We start from the raw sequence: 22135 nt of genomic DNA, 5'->3' as shown, positions 1-22135 counted from the left end.
GGTGGGGCTGGGCTTCCGGTGGGAGCAGTGTGACAGAGGACAGGTGGGGCAGCGGGGCTCCCACAGGGACAGGGTGGGGCAGCGGGGGAATAGGGAGAATGATTTCCAGCTGAATCTGTACCACCTCAGGTCATCCTCAGGCATTACATTCAGGCCACAGACAGGTATAGGTTGAAGGCCAGGATTTGGGAATCCTTGACTTACTGTATATTTCAAATTACTAAAATATGGTAAAATATTTAAAATATTCTCCCCCAATAACTTTTTAATTAGCTTGATTTAATCTTTTATCCAAATATCACGCTGACTGTGGTGATTCACTTTTGGAAATCCTATCACTTTGGTAGTCCCAAGCCGGCAGATCATTTGAGCCCAGGATTGTGAGACCAGCTTGGGCAATATGGGGTAACCGGTGTCTGCTAAAACACACATACACACACTCTCTCTCACACACACACACACACACACAAATCACCTGTCTCTGTTAGAAAGCCCCTGTAGTACCACCTACTTGGGAAGCTGAGATGTTGGAGGATCAGTTGATGCTGGGTGGAGTGCAGTGAACAGTGCACTTTGGCAACAGGAGATATACATCTCAATAAAAAAAAAATACACAAAATATCACACTGTACCTCATAAATGTATAGTTTTCAAATACAATTATTTAAATGGAGACATCTTTCATACTGCAACTTAGGAAAATTACAGTAACTTTTCTTCTCTAATTTTTAGAAACGAGATTTTGTCAGGTACATATTAAAATGCAGCATTTGTCCATGAAGTCATTGCCCCATTTGCTCTGTATGTTCCAAATTTTACATATTTAAAGCAAGAAAAACTGAAAGATGTCATCCTCTGGAAAGGAATTTTACTTGAGTAAAATAAAATTTTATCTTTTTAGCTTATTTGTTTTTATCTAATTATAGATAAATTTTTAACACTTGCAGCATAATGGTAGAAGCAGATCATCCTGGCAAGCTTTTCATTAGCAGCCTCAATAGAGAAACCAATGAAAAGATGCTTAAAGCAGTATTTACAAAACAGGATCCCATATCTGAAGGCAACACTTAAAACCATGTGTGTGTATTTAAATATGTATATTTCAATATGTATGTTCAAAATATGTTACGTATGTTTTGAAAAATATATATATATTCTCAAAGTTCATTGTGTACATACGCTAAAATACTTTATTGTTTTTCAACTCTTATTTTGAAGTGTCTATTTAATATTTGGAAAACCTCATAGCAGCAGGTGAAGGGTCTGTGGTAAGGATCACTTACTACTTAGAAAAGAAAATGAGGAAAAGTAAATGTGTTGTGGAGTTCAGGAACAAACTGGAATAAAATAGGCTGACTATAGGCTTGACTTGGTATTAAGAATCATAGTAGTGATGTGAAATGCAATTTGTTTTGGTTTGATGTAATTTCCAGATGGTTAGTACCTTAGTTAGTCCATTATATAGATGTAAAATGTTTTCATTTATTTTTGTTCTTTTGATAAAGAATTGAACCAGCAAGTCCAGAGGCTTTGCATTTATTATTTTTCAGAATAGTGCAGATGCTAAGAATGCTGCCAAAGCTATGAGTGGAAAGGTAAGTGTCCCTTATTAATAATATTCAAATTCTGTTCTTCAGTTAACAGCATTTCCATGTATTTTTAGTATTACTAAACTTTTGAATATAATAAATACCATATGAAACAAAATGGTTTAGCCATATTCTCTTTGCTGTATACATGCAGGTGTAGTTGGAAGGGTATTAGAATAAACATTATATAAATTAATATATGGTGACCTTTTTCTATGCTTATATTTCAGTATGAGTGTAAATAGATTTTCGAAGCTTTTGAAGAGCTTTAAAACTTAGAAGGAACCCTCATGTAAATGAGAGGAATAAGTCAATATTTATTAAATGCTATTAATGGAATTACGTTCAATTCATGGAAATACTTCTAGAGCATAGACAAACTGTGGATAGACATCTAGACAGACTTACAAGAAGGAAAGATTCTCTACTGTTTTCTGAAAATATATTTTTGAGAAAGTATATTTAAATAAGACCTTTGTATTTATGGAAGTGTCAAGTACTTGAAAACAGAAAATATTATGAGAACATTGAAGTTGGATAACAGAAGTAACTGGCATTTTTGCCTAATCCTTGCTCTTTTCTCCTAAGGATTTTTTTTTTTCCTGTCAACAGAGTGATTTATGTAACCAGAATACCTAACCACTCATTTTCCCAGGGTGTTTGAGGACTTGTTTTGATCCAGCCAATAGTCTCGTGTCCTACTGAGTCTTAAATCTAGGGATTGTGTGTTTACTATTGTGTGTTAACTATTGAATTTGTTTACATTGTAATCAACGTCGTTCCCTTCTGGGCCCTTTAGAGTGTTTTTTGCTTTATAACATTATCTCAATCAGGCGGGGCATGGTGGCTCATGCCTGTTATCCCAGCACTTTGGGAAGTTGAGGCAGGTGGATCACGAGGTCAGGAGATTGAAACCATCCAGGCCAACATGGTGAAATCCCATCTCTACTGAAACACAATAAAATTAGCTGTGCATGCTGGTGTGTGCCTGTAGTTCCAGCTACTCAGGAGACTGAGGCAGAGGAATCAGTTGAACTCAGGAGGCACAGGTTGCAGTGAGCCAGGATCACACCACTGCACTCCGGACTGGAGACAGAGCGAGACTCCGTCTCAAAAAAATAAAAAGTAGTAATAAATAACATTATCCCAATCTGTTTTTAGCTCCTGTTACTGTTTATGCTATCCCTCAAATGCTTTTTTGGACTTCTTGAGAATTATCCTTCCCCATGTATGTCTCACAGATAACAATTTATGCTTCAAAAAAATATATAGATTTAATATTTTCTTCCTCGTTGCATATTGTAGGTATTTTGGAATTACTCATGTACTATGTATTAAACTATTGATTGTGAAATTGTCTATAGTGCATATTTAAGTCTTCCTAGTTGCTTTTATTTCTGTTACATGCAGCACTCTTCCTGGCACCTAGAAGAAAGTACATTTTTATTCACTCTTATAAATTAGTATTTTAAGCTGTGGTAGAAACTGAGAGTAGCTTTTGGTTCATAGCTTTGTGGTAGGTATGGAGATAATTTTGACTTACTTATAGTAATCTGTGATTTTTTTTTTTCCTCCTAGTTTTCAAGTACAAGAGCAGGTAATTTGTGTAGCATGTTTGCTTGTTTGTTTGTTTGTTTGCTTGCTTTTTAGGACGGAGTCTCATTGTGTCACCAGGCTGGATTTCAATGGTTGCTTGACTCACTGCAACTTCTGCCTCCTGGGTTCAAGTGATTCTTCTGCCTCAGCCTCCTGAGTAGCAGGGACTACAGGCACACATCACCAAGCCCACCTAATTTTTGTACTTTAAGTAGAGACGGAGTTTCAGCCTGTTGGCCAGGATGGTCTCCATCTCCTCACCTCATGATCCACCCGCCTCAGCCTCCCAAAGTTTCGGGATTACAGGCATGAGCCACTGTGCCCAGCCAGTGTTATTTCTAAATTACTTCATCTCACATATTTTATTGTGTAAAAATAAATATGAATGTTGTATGCACATAAATGTTATGACAGCCAATAAAGGAGGTTCTTAGTGTTTTCAGGGGAAATTAACAGTTTAAGGAATTTTGGCTGACTTCTGAACACAGGAAAGGAAGCAGCCATGCACAAATCTAGGGAAAATATTTTGGTCCCAGAAATAACTGAAGAAGTTTCAAGGTAAGAGCAACTGGCAATGTGGCTGCAAAAGGTCTTGTGAGGGATTTAAGATCTTTCCCCAAATAACAAAAGCCGTGTAATTTTCAAATCAAGTTCTTAGCTGAACTGTTTTCAAAAATTAGTGGGGCCTACAGAAAAGATTACACTGGAAAATGTTATTGTGAACTTAAGACATTTAAGGATTTCTAAGAAATTACATGAAGTACTATACTAAGAGTTGTTTTTCGTGGACAAGTCTGAGACAGAATAAGGAATGAGTAAGACAAGAAACCTTAATAAGACCAAACAAGGATCATATTTACAGAAACATTTCTAGAGTAAATATAGAATTGTAAATCATATGGGGATATTTTATGTAAGTGTTAGCAGATCAAGCAAGAAACAACTCGTAATGACTAATGTGACTAATCACTTTGAATAAGTAGCCTCATTTTTTTAAACGACACAAGTTTCATTGGGACAGTGAAACTTTTAAATCAGTGATGTAAATACAAAGATGAAGTGGATTATATATTGTAAAAAACAGATGTACCACATTCTTCCGTGGAATGTGTAATCTTTTTTTTTTCTTAATCTTTTTTTGTTTGAGGTGTTTTTTTGTTTTTGTTTTTGTTTTTAAATAATGGAGTAGTTTTCAAGGAATTTGAATAATAGAATTTGTGTTTGATTCCATAATGGAAGGCATATGCTCAATAAATGTCTCAAATTTGGCATTGAGAAAGATGGGTTTATTTCAGGAGAAAAACAAAGTTTGCTTTGGGAGAAAATATCAAGAATTGAACTATAGTTGATGTAAAACTGTAAAATGTGCTTAGGTTAAATGTGCCAATGTTATTGATAGTACGCTTAGTATTTTTAGTCTTTGGATGGAAAAGCAATAAAAGTAGAACAAGCCAAGAAACCATCTTTTCAAAGTGGTGGTAGGCGGAGACCACCACCTTCTTCAAGGAACAGAAGCCCTTCAGGAAGTCTGAGATCTGCAAAAGGAAGTAGTGGAGGAATAAGAGGGTGGCTTCCCTCACATGAAGGACACTTGGGTAATGTTTTAAAATACAAAGATGAAACCATAGAACTGAAAGAAAGTAAGTTTGAAGATATTGAAATTTCTCAATTTTATTTATTTCCTTTACGAACAGAAAGTTAACTTATTGATAAGCAAAATTATTTCTAAGTACTAAAGATATATTATAAGAATGATTGAACTAATATCTAAAATTTGTTTCAAAATATATTAACTTTGCATTGAAATAACACAACTTTCAAACTGAATTGAGTTTATGAATGCTGATTTCCTATGCACAACAGGTTTTCTGCAGAACTCATTTATATTCATTATACTTTAGATTTTTCTACTTTGGGGCCCAGAACTTCATATCAGTTGTGTTATCAAAATACAATGGAATATTTAAAACTTTCCAACAGAAGAAAATAACTCAGTACTTAAGATTGATTTTGCAATATTTGTTTTTTTGTGTGTACATATGCAAATACCTATGCAAATCTATTGCTTGGTAATTTTGATATGGGGAGTTTGTATATTGGCCTGCCATAAAGGATTTTCAATTTAAGAAATGTAGAAATTTAATTTCTGAAAAGAGTGTGATTCTGGAAAGGTCTAAAAACCACTGCTTCACAGATATGTATGTATGTTTCTTTACTGGAGGATGAGTCATTGAAAATTATATTTATGAGTGATTTATGCAAAAGAAATAAGCGGTAAATTTTTACATACAAAAGAAAACAAACTTTTTAAAAAAAAAAAAAAAAAAAAAGCTGTTGGAGGGAGAGGGCAAGGTGTCTCACGCCTGTCATCTCAGCACTTGGGGAGTATGGGGCGGGTGGACCACGAGGTCAGGAGTTCCAGAGCAGCCTGGCCAACATGGTGAAACCCTGTCTGTCCTAAAGATACAAAAAATTAGCCTGGTTTGGTGGTGTACACTGGTAATCCCAACTACTCAGGAAGCTGAGGCAGGAGAATCGCTTTTATCTGGGAGGTGGAAGCTGCAGTGAGCTGAGATAATGGCATTGCACTCCAGCCTGGGGTATAGGGCAAGAGTCCATCTCAATAAATAAATAAGTAAGTAAGTAAGTAAGTAAGTAAGTAAATAACCTATAAGTTAATTTGTATTATCTGTTAACTGAGCTTCAAAAATCTAACATTTAACTTGGAGTTTTAATAACCAGATGTATAATTAATTGGAGATTTTTTTTTTTTAAGTTGAAATTACAGTGTTTGCTCCACTTTATGATGTATAGCTTCATGGTTATTTTGTCTCCACTGATCTTGAGGATGAAGTTCAATAATACTCTGCCATATAGGAAAATGTGTGTATTCTCGCTTGTAACACCACCTGGCAACTGGCATATATCTACATTTTTTGTGCATATATAAAAATATTTATATATTCTTAAATATGCAATTATTAAAGATTATTAAAATTTAGCATATTCTAATCTGAAAATTAGTGTTTCATAAGAGAATTGTAAGAATTCTATATTATGTTAACAATTTTTAGGGATAATGTATTTTCCTGATGTGTCACTTTTTGATATTGTAAATATTTGAGTTTCTTTGAGTAGAATTTATCTTTATGATATACTTTGAAAATTTTTCCTTGTAGCAGAATAATATAAACAGTCAGTTATCATTTTTCTTTTAGTGTTTTTATGTATATCATATTTGGATATTTTACTGATAGATTTCTGCTCCTTGTTCACTCCCCGTTTTTACCACATCTGTCTCTCACACCAATATATTATGATTCTCGAGTTTCTTTCTAGATTTTCTAAAGAGTTTTGTTGCTTGAATTGTACTAACTTCATATTGAAATGTTAATTTTGTTTTGTTTTGTTTTGTTTTTTTTGTTGTTGTTGTTTTTGGTTTTTTTTTTGTTGTTTTGTTTTTTGTTTTTTTTTTTGAGACGGAGTCTCGCTCTGTCGCCCAGGCTGGAGTGCAGTGGCCGGATCTCAGCTCACTGCAAGCTCCGCCTCCCGGGTTCACGCCATTCTCCTGCCTCAGCCTCCCGAGTAGCTGGGACTACAGGCGCCCGCCACCTCGCCCGGCTAGTTTTTTGTATTTTTTTAGTAGAGACGGGGTTTCACCGTGTTAGCCAGGATGGTCTCGATCTCCCGACCTCGTGATCCGCCCGTCTCGGCCTCCCAAAGTGCCGGGATTACAGGCTGAAATGTTAATTTTATTACTTTAGATAAATGTGAATTTGTAAGATTATAATATGTAGAAAATCTTTATAAACAACTAAACCTTAGCCATTTAAGAAATAGTGATGTCAGTTAGTTAAAAAGATTTTGTTTGAAATACAGATGATGTTGGATACACTCTTGATCTCAGCATGAGTTCTTCTAGGGGATTCATTACAGTAAGAAGAGGTCTATCTTCAGGAAGTGGAGGTCCTTCTTACAAAAAATCTGCTCCTTCTGCTGTGGCAAGAAGCAATAGTTAGATGGGAGGCCAAGGTAAATGCTACATGATAGAAAGACTGTATTTTTTGTATGAATAAAAATGAGTTATTTTACCTGGATGCTTAATTTAAGGTCATTGAACAAAAGAAAAGTGACACATACATGGGCATAATTACAGATTGATATCTTTTATTATTATTATTATTATTATACTTTAAGTTCTAGGGTACATGTGCACAACGTGCAGGTTTGTTACATATGTATACATGTGCCATGTTGGTGTGCTGCACCCATTAACTCATCATTTACATTAGGTATATCTCCTAATGCTATCCCTCCCCCTTCCCCCCACCCCACAATAGGCCCCAGTGTGTGATGTTCCCCTTCCTGTGTCCAAGTGATATTGTTCCGTTCCCACCTATGAGTGAGAACATGCGATGTTTGGTTTTCTGTTCTTGTGATAGTTTGCTGAGAATGATGGTTTCCAGCTGCATCCATGTCCCTACAAAGGACATGAACTCATCCTTTTTTATGACTGCATAGTATTCCATGGTGTATATGTGCCACATTTTCTTAATCCAGTCTGTCACTGATGGACATTTGGGTTGATTCCAAGTCTTTGCTATTGTGAATAGTGCTGCAATAAACATACGTGTGCATGTGTCTTTATAGCAGCATGACTTATAATCCTTAGGGTATATACCCAGCAATGGGATGATTGGGTCAAATGATATTTCTAGTTCTAGATCCTTGAGGAATCGCCACACTGTTTTCCACAATGATTGAACTAGTTTACAGTCCCACCAACAGTGCAAAAATGTTCCTATTTCTCCACATCCTCTCTAGCACATGTTGTTTCCTGATTTTTTAAAGATTGCCATTCTAACTGGTGTGAGATGGTGTCTCATTGTGGTTTTGATTTGCATTTCTCTGATGGCAAGTGATAATGAGCATTTTTTCATGTGTCTATTGGCTGTATGAATGTCTTCTTTTGAGAAGTGTCTGTTCATATCCTTTGCCCACTCTTTGATGGGATTGTTTTTTTCTTGTAGATTTGTTTAAGTTCTTTGTACGTTCTGGATATTAGCCCTTTGTCAGATGAGTAGATTGCAAAAATTTTCTCCCACTCTATAGGTTGCCTGTTCACTCTGATGGTAGTTTCTTTTGCTGTGCAAAAGCTTTTTAGTTTAATTAGATCCCATTTGTCAATTTTGGCTTTTGTTGCCGTTGCTTTTGGTGTTTTAGACATGAAGTCCTTCCCCATGCCTGTGTCCTGAATGGTTTTACCTAGGGTTTCTTCTAGGGTTTTTTTTGTTTTAGGTCTAACATTTAAGTCTCTAATCCGTCTTGAATTAATGTTAGTATAAGCAGTAAGGAAAGAATCCAGTTTCAGCTTTCTACTTATAGCTAGCCAATTTCCCCAACACCATTTATTAAATAAGGAATCCTTTCCCATTTCTTGTTTTTTCAGGTTTGTCAAAGATCAGATGACTGTAGATGTGTGGTGTTTTTTCTGAGGGCTCTGTTCAGTTCCGTTGGTCTATATCTCTGTTTTGGTACCAGTACCATGCTGTTTTGGTTACTGTAGCCTTGTAGTGTAGTTTGAAATCAGGAAGCGTGATGCCTTCAGCTTTGTTATTTTGGCTTAGGATTGTCTTGGCAATGCGGTGTCTTTTTTGGTTCCGTGTAAGCTTTAAAGCAGTTTTTTTCCAATTCTGTGAAGAAAGTCATTGGTAGCTTAGTGGGGATGACACTGAATCTATAAATTACCTTGGGCAGTATGGCTATTTTCACCATATTGATTCTTCTTATCCATGAGCATGTTGTGTTCTTCCATTTGTTGGTGTTCTCTCTTTTTTTTTTTTTTTTTTTTTTTTTTTTTTGGAGATGGATTCTCACTCGGTCACCCAGGCTGGAGTGCAGTAGCCGGATCTCAGCTCACTGCAAGCTCTGCCTCCTGGGTTTACATCATTCTCCTGCCTCAGCCTCCCAAGTAGCTGGGACTACAGGCACCCACCATCTCGCCTGGCTAGTTTTTTGTATTTTTTAGTACAGACGGAGTTTCACCATGTTAGCCAGGATGGTCTTGATCTCCTGAGCTTGTGATCCGCCCATCTTGGTCTCCCAAAGTGCTGGGATTACAGTCTTGAGCCACTGTGCCCGGCCTCTGTCCTCTTGTATTTCACTGAGCAGTGGTTTGTAATTCTCCTTGAAGAGGCCCTTTGCCTCCCTTGTAAGTTGGATTCCTAGTTGTTTTATTCTCTTTGAAGCTATTTTGAATGGGAGTTCATTCATGATGTGGCTGTCTGTTTGTCTGTTACTGGTGTATAGAATGCTTGTGATTGTTGAAAATTGATTTTGTATCCTGAGACTTTGCTAAAGTTGCTTATCAGCTCAAGGAGATTTTGGGCTGAGGCAATGGGGTTTTCCTAATATACAATCATGTCATCTGTAAACAGGGACAATTTGACTTCTTCTTTTCCTTACTGAATGCCCTTTATTTCTTTCTCTTGCCTGATTGCCCTAGCCAGAACTTCAAACACTATGTTGAATAGGAGTGGTGAGAGAGGCATCCCTGTCTTGTGCCAGTTTTCAAAGGGAATTTTTCCAGTTTTTGCCCATTCAGTATGATATTGGCTGTGGGTTTGTCATAAATAGCTCTTATGATTTTGAGATACGTTCCATCAATACCGAATTTATTGAGAGTTTTTAGCATGAAGGGCTGTTGAATTTTGTCAAAGGCCTTTTCTGTCTCTATTGAGATAATCATGTGGTTTTTGTTTTGGTTCTGTGTATATGCTGGATTACATTTATTGATTTGCATATGTTGAACCAGTCCTGCATCCCAGAGATGAAACCCACTTGATCATGGTGGATAAGCTTTTTGATGTGCTAAGGATTCAGTTTGCCAGTATTTTATTGAGGATTTTTGCATTGATGTTCATCAGGGATATTGGTCTAAAATTCTCTTTTTTTACTGTATCTATGTCAGGCTTTGGTTTCAAGATGATGTTGGTCTCATAAAATGAGTTAGGGAGGATTCTCTCTTTTTCTATTAATTGGAATAGTTTCAGAAGAAATGGTACCAACTCCTCCTTGTAACTCTGGTAGAATTTGGCTGTGAATCCATCTGGTCCTGGACTTTCTTTGATAGGTAGGCTATTATTTATTGCCTCAATTTCAGAGCCTGCTATTGGTCAATTCAGGGATTCAACTTCTTCCTGGTTTAGTCTTGGGAGAGTGTAAGTGTACAGGAAATTATCCATTTCTTCTAGGTTTTCTAGTTTATTTGCATAGAGGTGTTTATAGAATTCTCTGATGGTAGTTTGTATTTCTGTGGGGTCGATGATGATATCCCCTTTATCATTTTTTATTGTGTCCATTTGATTCTTCTCTCTTTTCTACTTTATTAGTCTTGCTAATGGTCTATCAATTTTGTCGATCTTTTCAAAAAACAAGCTCCTGGATTCATTGATTTTTTGGAGGGTTTTCTGTGTCTCTGTCTCCTTCAGTTCTGCTCTGATCTTAGTTATGTTTGCCTTCTGCTAGCTTTTGAATATGTTTGCTCTTGCTTCTCTAGTTCTGTTAAATGTGATGTTAGAGTGTCAATTATGGATCTTTCCTACTTTCTCTTGTGGGCATTTAGTGCTATAAATTTCCCTCTACACATTGCTTTAAATGTGTCCCAGAGATTCTGGCATGTTGTATCTTTGTTCTCATTGGTTTCAAAGAACATCTTTATTTCTGTCTTTGTTTCGTTATGTACCCAGTAGTCATTCAGGAGCAGATTGTTCAGTATCCATGTAGTTGAGCGGTTTTGTTCTGAATTCTTCTTTGATTGCACTGTGGTCTGAGAGAGAGTTTGTTACAATTTCTGTTCTTTTACCTTTGCTGTGGAATGCTTTACTTCCAACTATGTGATCAATTTTGGAGTAAGTGTGATGTGGTACTGAGAAGAATGTATATTCTGTTGATTTGGGGTGGAGAGTTCTGTAGATGTCTATTAGGTCTGCTTGCTGCAGAGATGAGTTCAATTCCTGGATATCCTTGTTAACTTTCAGTCTCGTTGATCTGTCTAATGTTGACAGTGGAGTGTTGAAGTCTCCCATTATTATTGTATGGGAGTCTAAGTCCCTTTGTAAGTCTCTAAGGACTTGCTTTATGAATCTGTGTGCTCCTGTATTGGGTGCATATATATTTAGGATAGTTAGCTCTTCCTGATGAATTGATCCCTTTACCATTAGGTAATGGCTGACTTTGCCTCTTTTGATCTTTGATGATTTAAAGTCTGTTTTATCAGAGACTAGGGTTGCAAACCCTTCTTTTTTTGTTTTCCATTTGCTTGGTACATCTTCCTCCATACCTTTGTTTTGAGCCTATGTGTGTCTCTGCATGTGAGATGGGTCTCCTGAATACAGCAAACTGTTGGATCTTGACTCTTTATCCAATTTGCCAGTCTGTGTCTTTTAATTGGAGCATTTAGTCCATTTACATTTAGGTTAATATTGTTATGTGTGAACTGGATCCTGACACCCCACTTTCAGTGTACCATCTATACTTTGTGAAAAGAAGATTAACAATGGAGTTACAGGCGTGTACAAAGTGTGAGTGTAGCAACAGGCTTTCTCCAGGGATTTACTGCCAAAGATTCAGTCTGCTTCCATTTTATGACTGTATCAGTCTCATCCTGTAACAGAGGACTTGGGGCTGGAGATTCAGAGTCTGTCCAGATATTTACAACTGGAGACTTAGACTTCATCATGGGATTTACAGCTGGAAATTTAGCATTGTTCCAAGTGTGTATTTATAGATACTTTGTTTAGGTCCATAGTGTGACTATCAGGTACAGGTTATTACCAGAAATTGATTTTGTCTGTCTCTGTGTTATGACTGTATCAGCTAGGGCCTCTCTCCTGGGAATTATTATTAGGAATACAGCCATGTACTGCAGTGTGACTATATCAGTTGCAGCCACTGTTGAGTTATTGCTGGCAACAGATCATGGGTCCATGATGTGATATTCTCAGTTTTAGACTGTCTCCATGGATTTACTCTACATAAACATTCTTAGTCAGTGGTTTCACTCTATCGAATAGAGGATATGTACAGAGATTATTGATTTTAGATGAACCTGTGTCCACAGTAAGACAATTTCTGTTCCAAGCTTTGTGGAGGGATTTACTCCTATGGGTTCAGCTTGGTTCTGTGGTATAACTGTGGCAGGTATAGGCTGTGTCCAATCATTTACTTTTGAAGATTCAGTCTCATTCCACTGTTTGAAGGTATCAGTTTCATACTGTTTCCAGATATTTATGACTAGTGATTTGACTTGGTTCCTTAGTTTGATGTATAAGCTATTGCTTGTGTCAAATGCTTTACTACCGGAGACAGCCTAGGGCCATGGTACGAGTGTATCAGATGCAGATTTGATCCAAGGCTTTCTTGTTAAAAATTCCAACTGAGTTCATGGAATGTATCAGCTACAGGTTCTGTCCAGTAGAATACTCCTGGAGATTCAGCCTGAGGCCTTAGTGTGTCTGTACCATACATAAGCTGTGTCCAGAGATTTCCTTCTGGAGATTCAGATTGTGCCCGTAGGGTGATAGTAGCAGCCCAAGGCAGTATCCATGGATATCCTGCTGTTAATTCAGCCCCTTTCCATAGTGTGTGACGCTATCAGCTATGGAGCTTATCCAGGTATTTACTGATAGACATTCAACCTGGGTCCAAGGTATGACTGTGAAAGTGTAGGCAATGTCCTTCTGCTTTCTGCTACAGATACAGTCTGGGCCCATGGTGTGACTGTGGAAAAACCACCTTTGTGGATAGATTTACTGTGGGAGACTCAGCTTGTATCCACAGGATAATGTTATGAGATTCAGGTAGTGTACAGAGATTTACTACTGAAGATTCATCTTGGGTCCATGGTTTGATTGTATCAGATAGATACTGTGTAAATGGATTCATTGCTGGAGACTCATCCTGAATCCATGGTATAGTACTTTCACCTATAGACTTTGCCCAGGGATTTATGACTGAAAATTCAGGCTTGGTCCACAGCTTGCCTGGATCAGCTATTGTCTGTGTCTGTTAATTTACTGCTGGAGAATCATTCAGGATCCACTCTGTGACTGTATATGTTTCAGACCCTGTCTATGCATTTCCTTCTATAAATTCAGCCTGATTCCTTGGTAGGACCATATCAGCTGTAGCTTCTCTCCAGGGATTCGTTGCTGGAGTTTCACCTGGAATCCATGGTTGAGTCCAAGATACTGGTGGATGTTCAGCGTGGGTCCATGGTAGGAATATATCATGTGCCCAGGGACTTACTCCTAGAGTTGCAGCCAGAATCCATGTTGTGAGTATAACAGTTTCAGACTGTGTCCAAGAATTTATTAATAGTGATTCAGCCGGGATACACATTGTGACCATATCAGATAGAGTTTATCCATGAATTCATTACTAGTGATTGAGCACGGGTCCCTAGTGTGATTATATCAGTTTCCAACTGTTTCCAGGAATGTATTGCTGGAGACTCAACCTGGGTCCACAGTGTTACTGTTTCAGTATCAAACTGTATCCAGTAATTTACTGCTCACAGATAAACCATGGTCCACAATGAGACTGGATTAAATTAAGATGGGAGCCAGTTATTTCCTGCTAGATATTCAGTCTGCTATTTGGTCCATGGGTTTATTGGTGGCATTTTGTCAAGCATTAATTGCATGACAGTTTCAGCTAAAGTTTTTGCCCAGGGATTCATTGTTGGAAATCTATCCTGGATCCATGGTGTGACTGTCTTAGCTATACGACTCTGTAAAGGGAAACAAGGCTGGAAATTCTTCTTAGTTCCAACATGTGACTTTATAAAATACAGAATGTGTCTAGAGATTCATTGTTGGGATTTGGCAATAGTTCACAGTATGACTGGATCAGTTTCAGACTGTCTTCAGGATGTTAATCCTTGAAATTCAGCATTTATCCATGTTGCGAATGTCTCTGCTGACATCTTAGTCCAAGAGTTTACTTTTGGAGTTTCAGTCTGGGTCCACAGTGGGACTGTGTAGGTTTCAGATTGTGTCCAGGGATTTAATTCTTGAGACTCTTCCTGCATCCATTGTGTTAAGACTGTAGCTTCACTTTGTACTCAGGGGTCGATTACACCAATGTCTTTCTGATTCCAAGGTCTCAAAGTGTCATCTTCAGCTTGCATCCGTGATCTAACTTTAACACTTTCAACATTGCTCCAGAGTCTAAATGCATAAGCTTCTTGTTGTAACCAGTCTCTTAACTTATCAGTCTCAGGTTGGTTCCAAAACCTCAATATTTCAGTTTCAGATTGTATCCAATGGTGATCTGTCAGAGTTACTGGTTCTCTCCACTGTTTGACTGTGTCTGCTTGAGACTGAAAAAAAAAGTTTGATGATATCAGCTTCAGTGTGATTCCGGAGTCTGGATCTATCACCTCCTGGTTAGGGCCCGGATACCTCTGTTTCCATCCCATTTTGGGTCCCGTACCTTACTGTATCTGTTTCTGGTTGAGTCCAATGTTTTTCTTTTCATTCTTTAGTCTGGGTTCTTTGAGCCTCGATATTTTAAATTTATGCTGAATGCTGGATCTCATTCTTTCAGTTTCAGTTTGTAACCATGGTTTAATTGTATCAGCTTTCAGGCAAATGAAGAGTCTTCCTGATTGAGTTTCTGGCTGGATTGAGATTTGGACTATGGCTGTTTCAGGCTGATTCCAGGGTCTGATCATGTCAACTCTGGAGTGAATTAAGGGCTCAATTATATTCATAATAGGATGCATTAAGATCCATGTCTGCATTAAGGGTTTGAGTATAATAGCCTCATGTCTACTCAAAGGACTAAATCTATCCATTTGATTTGAGGGCCTGATCATACTGGTTTTATATTGTGTCCAAGCCCTAATATTGTCACCTTTTGACTTATCACATGAAGAGTATGCAGTGTAGAAGAAATCCATAACTGAGTTGACTCAGGTTCAGTGAGAATCCACTATCCATCTGTCCTTTCTTTAGTTTCTTGGGGATCCAAATACATTCAACACTAGATGACACCATGGTTCAAAGGTATGGATTACTGTAGGATGCTGAGATCCATCTTCATTGAAGGATGAATGAGCCCATACTTCAATATTACTAACTATGAAAGGTACCGGTGGAATCTAGTTGTAAGTTACTGGTTTGGCAGCAGGGTTAACTCTGTAAGCTATGTGATACATTTGTTTTCTAGTACTCTATTCACAGGATTGAATCTGCATCACTGTTCCTGTTTTATAAGATAAAAATTGTTTACAAGTTTCAACGTCAAGAGTAATTTCCAGCCAAGGCACAGCTACAAGTTGTCCATGAGATGGAACATTAATAGATTGAACTTGAGACTGACCAGTGTCCATCTTAACAGAAACTTGAGATCCACCCTCTCACTTGAAAAGAGAAGCCAGGATCCACCTGCATTAACTAATGGTAGAGTATGAAGCCTAATTATACTAGCTAATGTATTAATCCAGAATCTTGCTGAATCAGTTACAACTTGGTATTTGTAATTCATTGCATTTTTCTGAGGAAATTCCAGGGTATAGGTTGAATAGCTGTTTGGTTGTTCTGGGGTCCAGAAAAAAAGAAATATTGAGAAGTGTCCATTTCTGGGGTACTCCATCATTCAGTTGTATCAGGATGATCCCATGGTTTGGCAACAGGAGAAATCCAGGGTTATACGATTGGGAATTTGCTAGCTGAGGAGAGGTGACCACTTTGAAAGTGTAACAGTCTATTGACATGAAAAAGTCTCTATTATTTGAACCAAAAAACATTGAATGAGGATTTGAACCAAAGAAAACAGTGAATGGTGCTTTCTGTTCACTGGGGAAGTGCTTAATCTTCTCCTCCATGTTTGTTCTGAGAATCCATGAAAGTCCAAAGTGTCAGAGTCTGTGTTAAAGCTAAGTGTGTTTTGTGGACTATCTTTTACTCCAGGAGAAGAATTGCAGGGTAGAGATGAAAATAGGACCCAGTGGTTTCTGGATGCCTTGATAAGCCATCTCATTCAAGATATGTATTGCGCTGTCCTGATGACAAGAACAGGGTCGTAACAGGCTTCTGAGTTATCACTGACCAGGCCTACAAGTTCCCAGTGACTGCCAAAGAGGCAAAGAACAGGATGACCTTGCTGTACCTGAATGGTTGGAAACAAAGATAGCCATATCAGGGATGCATATAGACATGTAGTACACATGTATTACAGTATGTAATGCATAAATTACACATATAGGCAATACATACATATTAATTATAAAATACATAGATGCATATCTTGTATATGTTTATGAATACTTATATCTATAAATTAGCTATATAGTTATATGGTTTATACATATATTAAAATATATTAAATTATAAGTATAAATTATACTTTTCTATCACATGTAAATTTTGTATTACTTGATGAACAGTAATACATACTACATTGTACGTACTTCAAGTGTTCCATATAACACTTAGGCATAAATAATTCTAACTCTGTTAAACAGTAAAATCAAATACTAGAAAAAAATTAGAGGAAGGTTCTAAACAATAAAAAATCACTACATACTCAACATCATTATCTGAATATTACTTATGCCTTAGGAAAGTAATCTTAGAGCAAAGCACAACTTATATGGTCATATGAAATGACTGTTTGTATCACCTCCTCTGCCATTATGTTTGTTGAAGCCATCATCATTTCTTTAGTATCTCTGCTTGAATCTGAAACCCACTTGCAGCTTACAGTTTGTTCTCCCAGTAGCCGGAATTACACTCAGAGTAAAATCACTTATTCTGAAATCGACTACATAATTGCAAGTAAAACACTCCTCAGCAAATGCAAAAGAATGGAAATCATAACAAACATTTTCTCAGTCCACAGTGTAATCAAATTAGAACTCAGTATTTAAAAATTCACTCAAAACTGCACAACTACATGGAAACTGAACAACCTGCTCCTGAATGACAACTGTGTAAATAACGAAATGAAGGCAGAAATAAAAATGTTCCTTGAAACCAATGAGAACAAAGACACAACATACCAGAATCTCTGGGAAAAATTTAAAGTAGTGTTTCAAGGGAAATAGATAGCACTTAGTGTCCCCAAGAAAAAGTAGGAAAGATCTAAAATTGGCCACTAACATGAACATTGAAAGAACTAGAGAACAAGAAAAGCAAAAGTAAACAAATTCAAAAGTTAGCAGAAGACAAAAATAACTAAGATCAGAGAATAACTGAAGGAGACAGAGACATGAAAAACCCTTAAAAAAATCAATGAATCCAGGAGCTGGTTTTTTGAAAAGATCAACAAAATAGATGGACCACTAGCCAGACTAATGAAGAAGAAAAAGGAGAAGAATCAAATAGACACAATAAAAAATGGCAAAGGGTATATCACCACTCATCTCACAAAAATACAAACTACCATCAGAGAATACTATAAACACCTCCATGCAAATAAAGTAGAAAATATAGAAGAAATGGATGCACAAACTCTCCAAAGTCTAAACCAGGAAGAAATTGAATCTCGAAACAGACCAATAACAAGTTCTGAAATTGAGGCAATAATTAGTAGTCTATCAACAACAACAACAACAAAAGTCCAGGACTAGACAGTTCACAGAAGAATTCTACTGGAGGCACAAAGAGGAGCTAGTACCATTCCTTCTGAAACAACAAACAACAGAAAAAGAAAGAATCCTCCCTAACATGTTTTATGGGGCCAGACTCATCCTGATACCAACATGTGGCAGAGACACAGCAAAACACAAAAACTTCAGAGCAATATCTCTGATGAACATTGATGCAAAAATTCTCAATGAAACACTGACAAACTGAATGCAGCAGCACATCAAAAAGTATATCCACCATGAACAAGTTGGGTTCATACGTCGGATGCAAGGCTGATTCATCATACACACATCAATATAATCTATCACATAAACAGAATCAATGACAAAAAACACATGATTATCTCAATAGATCCAGAAAAGCCCATTGACAAAATTCAACACACCTTTGTGATAAAAACTCAGTAAACTAGGTATTGATGGAACGTATTTGAAAATAATAAGAGTTACTTATGACAAAACCACAGCCAATATCATACCGAATGGCAGAACCTGGAAGCTTTTCCTTTAAAAACCTGCAGAAGGCAAGGATACCCCCTTTCTGACCACTCCTATTCAACACAGTTTTGGAAGTTCTGACCAGGACAATCAGGCAAGAGAAAGAAATAAGTTTTTCAAATAGAAAAAGAGGAAGTCAAATTGTCTCTGTTTGCAGATTACAGGATTGCATATTTAGAAAATCCCACTGTCTCACCTCAAAATCTCCTTAAGCTTATAAGCAACTTCGGGAAAGTCTTAAGATATAAAATCAATGTGGAAAAAATCACAAGCATTCATATACACCAATAGAGAAACAGCCAAATCATGAGTGATCTCACATACCCAGTTGCTATTAAGACAATAAATTACCTAGGAATACAACTTACAAGAAATGTGAAGGACGTTTTCAAGGAGAACTACAAACCAGAGCTCCAGAAAATAAGAGAGGACACAAATACATAGAAAAACATTCTGTGCTTATTATAGCAAGAAACAATATTGTGAAAATGGCCCTACTGTGTAATTTATAGATTAAATGCTTAAAGCTGCCATCTGACAATGGAAAAATCTATCCATCTGCAACAAACCAATATCCACAATCTACAAAGAACTTAAACAAATTTACTAAGAAAAAAAGTAAACCAACCCATCAAAAACTGAGTGAAGGATATGAATGGACACTTCTCAAAAGAAGCCATTTATGCAGTCAACAAACATATGCAAAGAAGCTCATCATCACTGGTCATTAGAGAAATGCAAATCAAAACCACAATGAGATACCACCTCATGCCTGTTAGAATGGCGATCATTAAAAAGGAAATGACAGATGCTGGAGAGAATATGGAGAAATAGCAATGCTTTTACACTGTTGGTGGCAATGAAAATGCATTCAACCATTGTGGAATACAGTCTGCTGATTCCTTAAGGATCTAAAACTAGAAATATCATTTGACTCGGCAATCTTATTCTGGGTTATATACCCAAAGGTTTATAAATAATTCTACTGTAAAGACACATGCACACTTACGTTTATTGAGGCATTGTTCACAATAGCAAAGACTTAGAACCAACCCAAATGTCCACAATGATAGGCTGGATAAAGAAAATGTGGCACATTTGCATCATGGAATACTAAGCAGCCATAAAATAGGATGTGTTTATGTCATTTGCAGGGACATAGATGAAGCTGGAAAGCATCATTCTCAGCAAAATATCACAGGAACGGAAAGCCCAACACCACATGTTCTCACTAATAATTTGGAGTTGAACAATGAGAACGCATAGACACGAGGGGAATATCACACACTAGGACCTGTCAGGTGGAGGGCTGGTGAAGGGATAGCATTAGGAGAAATACTTAATGTATGTGATGAGTTGATGGGTGCAGCAAACCACCATGGCAGGTGTATATCCAGTAACAAAACTGCATGTTCTGCACATGTACCCCAGAAATTAAAGTATATAAAAATACATATAGACATATACTTGAGTTAAAAATATATATTGCATAAATTTCATCTATATGCAATACATATATATTACAAAACACAGATACATGTACTGTGTATGTTTAGGAACACATATTTATAAATTAGTTATATAACATGGTTTATATGTATATTAAATGATAAGATATTAGCAAAAGTATAAATTATACTTTTCTGTCACATGTAAACTTTATGTTACTTGATGGACAGCAAGAAATTTTACATGGTACATACTTAATGAGTTCCATATAATGCTTAGGCGTAAATAATTTTAACTCTGGTTAAAAGAGTGAAATTAAATACTAGAGAGAATTTAGAGTAAAGCTGTAACAAAAATCATCTACATACTCAACACCGTTATCTGAATATTACTTATGTCCTCAGCCAAGTAACTTTCGGCAAGGCACAGTTTATACAGTCACATGAAATGACTGCATGTATCACCTCCTCTGCTATTACTTTTGTTGAAGCATCATCATTTATTTGGTCTGTCTGCTTGATTCTGATACTAATGTGTAGCTTAGTCTGTTCTCCCAGTAGCCAGAATTATACTGAGAATAAAGCCAAAAAGATTTGTCTTTGATTTCACTTAAGCGTTTTCCTTCGTTTTTCTTGCCATATGATGAGAGTATGGTTATTTGCTTAATTCTAGTCTCAGAATTATATCAATGGTTATTTTCTCTGCATGGAATTCTCTTCCTCCAAATATATTCCTAGATTACTTCCCCCAAGAGTTTAGTCTTTGCTCAAGTAAAACATTTTTGAAGACACGTGACTTCAAAAACACTTCTTCCAACATCTTCATATCACCTAATTAACTATGTACCGTAGTTGATGTAAAAATGTTTGTAAAATGTGCTTAAGTTAAATGTGCTAATGTTGTTGATAGTACACAGTACTTTTAGTCTTTGGATGGAAAAGAAATAAAAGTAGAATAAGCCAAGAAACGATCTCTTCAAAGTGGTGGTGGGCAGAGACCACCACCTTCTTCAAGAAGCAGAAGCACTTCAGGAAGTCTGAAATCTGCAAAAGGAAGTAGTGGAGAAATAAGAGGGTGGCTTCCCTCACATGAAGGACACTTGGGTAATGTTTTAAAATATAAAGATGGAACCATAGGACTGAAAGAAAGTAAGTTTGAAGATACTGAAATTTCTCAATTTTATTTATTATATTTATGAACCAATAACTATTGATAATAAGCACAATTATTTCTAACTACTAAAGGTGTATTATAAGAATGATTGAATTAATATTTAAAATTCATTCTAAAATTGTAATAACTTTGCATTGAAATGACATAAATTTCAAACAGAATTGATTGTATGAATGCTGATTGCCTGTACTCAATATGTTTTCTGCAGAACTCATTTATATTCATCAGAGTTTACAGTTTTCTACTCTGGGGCTCAGAACTTCCTATCAGTTTTATTATCAAAATACAATGTAATATGTAAAACTAACAAACAGGAAAAAAGTAACTTAGTACTTACGATTGATTTTGCAATATTTGTTTTTTGTGTGTGTACATGTGCAAACATCTATGCAAATCAATTGCTTTATAATTTTGATATGGAGAGTTTGTAAATCGACCTGCCATAAAACATTTTAAATTTAAGAAATGTAGAACTTTAATTTCTGAAAAGGGTCTGTGAATCTGGAAAGGTCTAAGAATTACTGCCTCACATATATGTATGTATCTTTCTTTGCTGGAGGATGAGTCACTGAAAATGATATTTATGAGAGATTTACACAATAGAAAGAAGGGGCAATTTTTACATAAAAAAGAAAATAAAACTGTGTGTACGTGTGTGTGTGTGTGTGTGTGTGTGTGTGTGTGTGTGTGTGTATATATATACCTCAATTGCCCACACAGGCTGAATAATAATAACACTAGTATATAACCCAACTATCACAACCCTTTATTTAACTATCTATATTATCTTAACAACTACAATATTCCTAACTCTCAACCTGAACTCAAGCACTACAACTCTCATGCTATCTAATACCTGAAACAAATCAACCTGTCTAATACCACTAATGACATCCACCCTTCTATCCTTAGGAGGCTTACCTCCTCTAACTGGCTTCCTACCCAAATGAATCACTATTCAAGAACTCACAATAAATAATAACTTCATCATCCCCACCATCATAATCGCCATAACTCTACTCAACCTAGATTTCTACATACGCCTAATCTACACCATCTCCCTAACATTACTTCCTACATCTAACAATACAAAAATAACGTGACAACTTGAAAACACAAAACCCATACTCCTCATCCCCGCACTCACTACTATCTCCACCCTCCTACTACCAAT

At 36.6% G+C, this 22135-nt stretch overlaps 1 pseudogene; it reads left to right on the top strand.

Moving 5' to 3' along the window:
* Positions 1 to 1009: 1009 nt before the first annotated feature.
* Positions 1010 to 22135, top strand: part of LOC116272396 — an 82463-nt pseudogene continuing 61337 nt past the window's right edge.

The sequence above is a fragment of the Papio anubis genome, chromosome Y, assembly GCF_008728515.1.
Source record: "Papio anubis isolate 15944 chromosome Y, Panubis1.0, whole genome shotgun sequence".
NCBI lineage: Eukaryota > Metazoa > Chordata > Mammalia > Primates > Cercopithecidae > Papio > Papio anubis.
The sequence above is the reverse complement of the archived record's forward strand: the minus strand, read 5'-3'. Positions and strand labels throughout refer to the sequence as shown.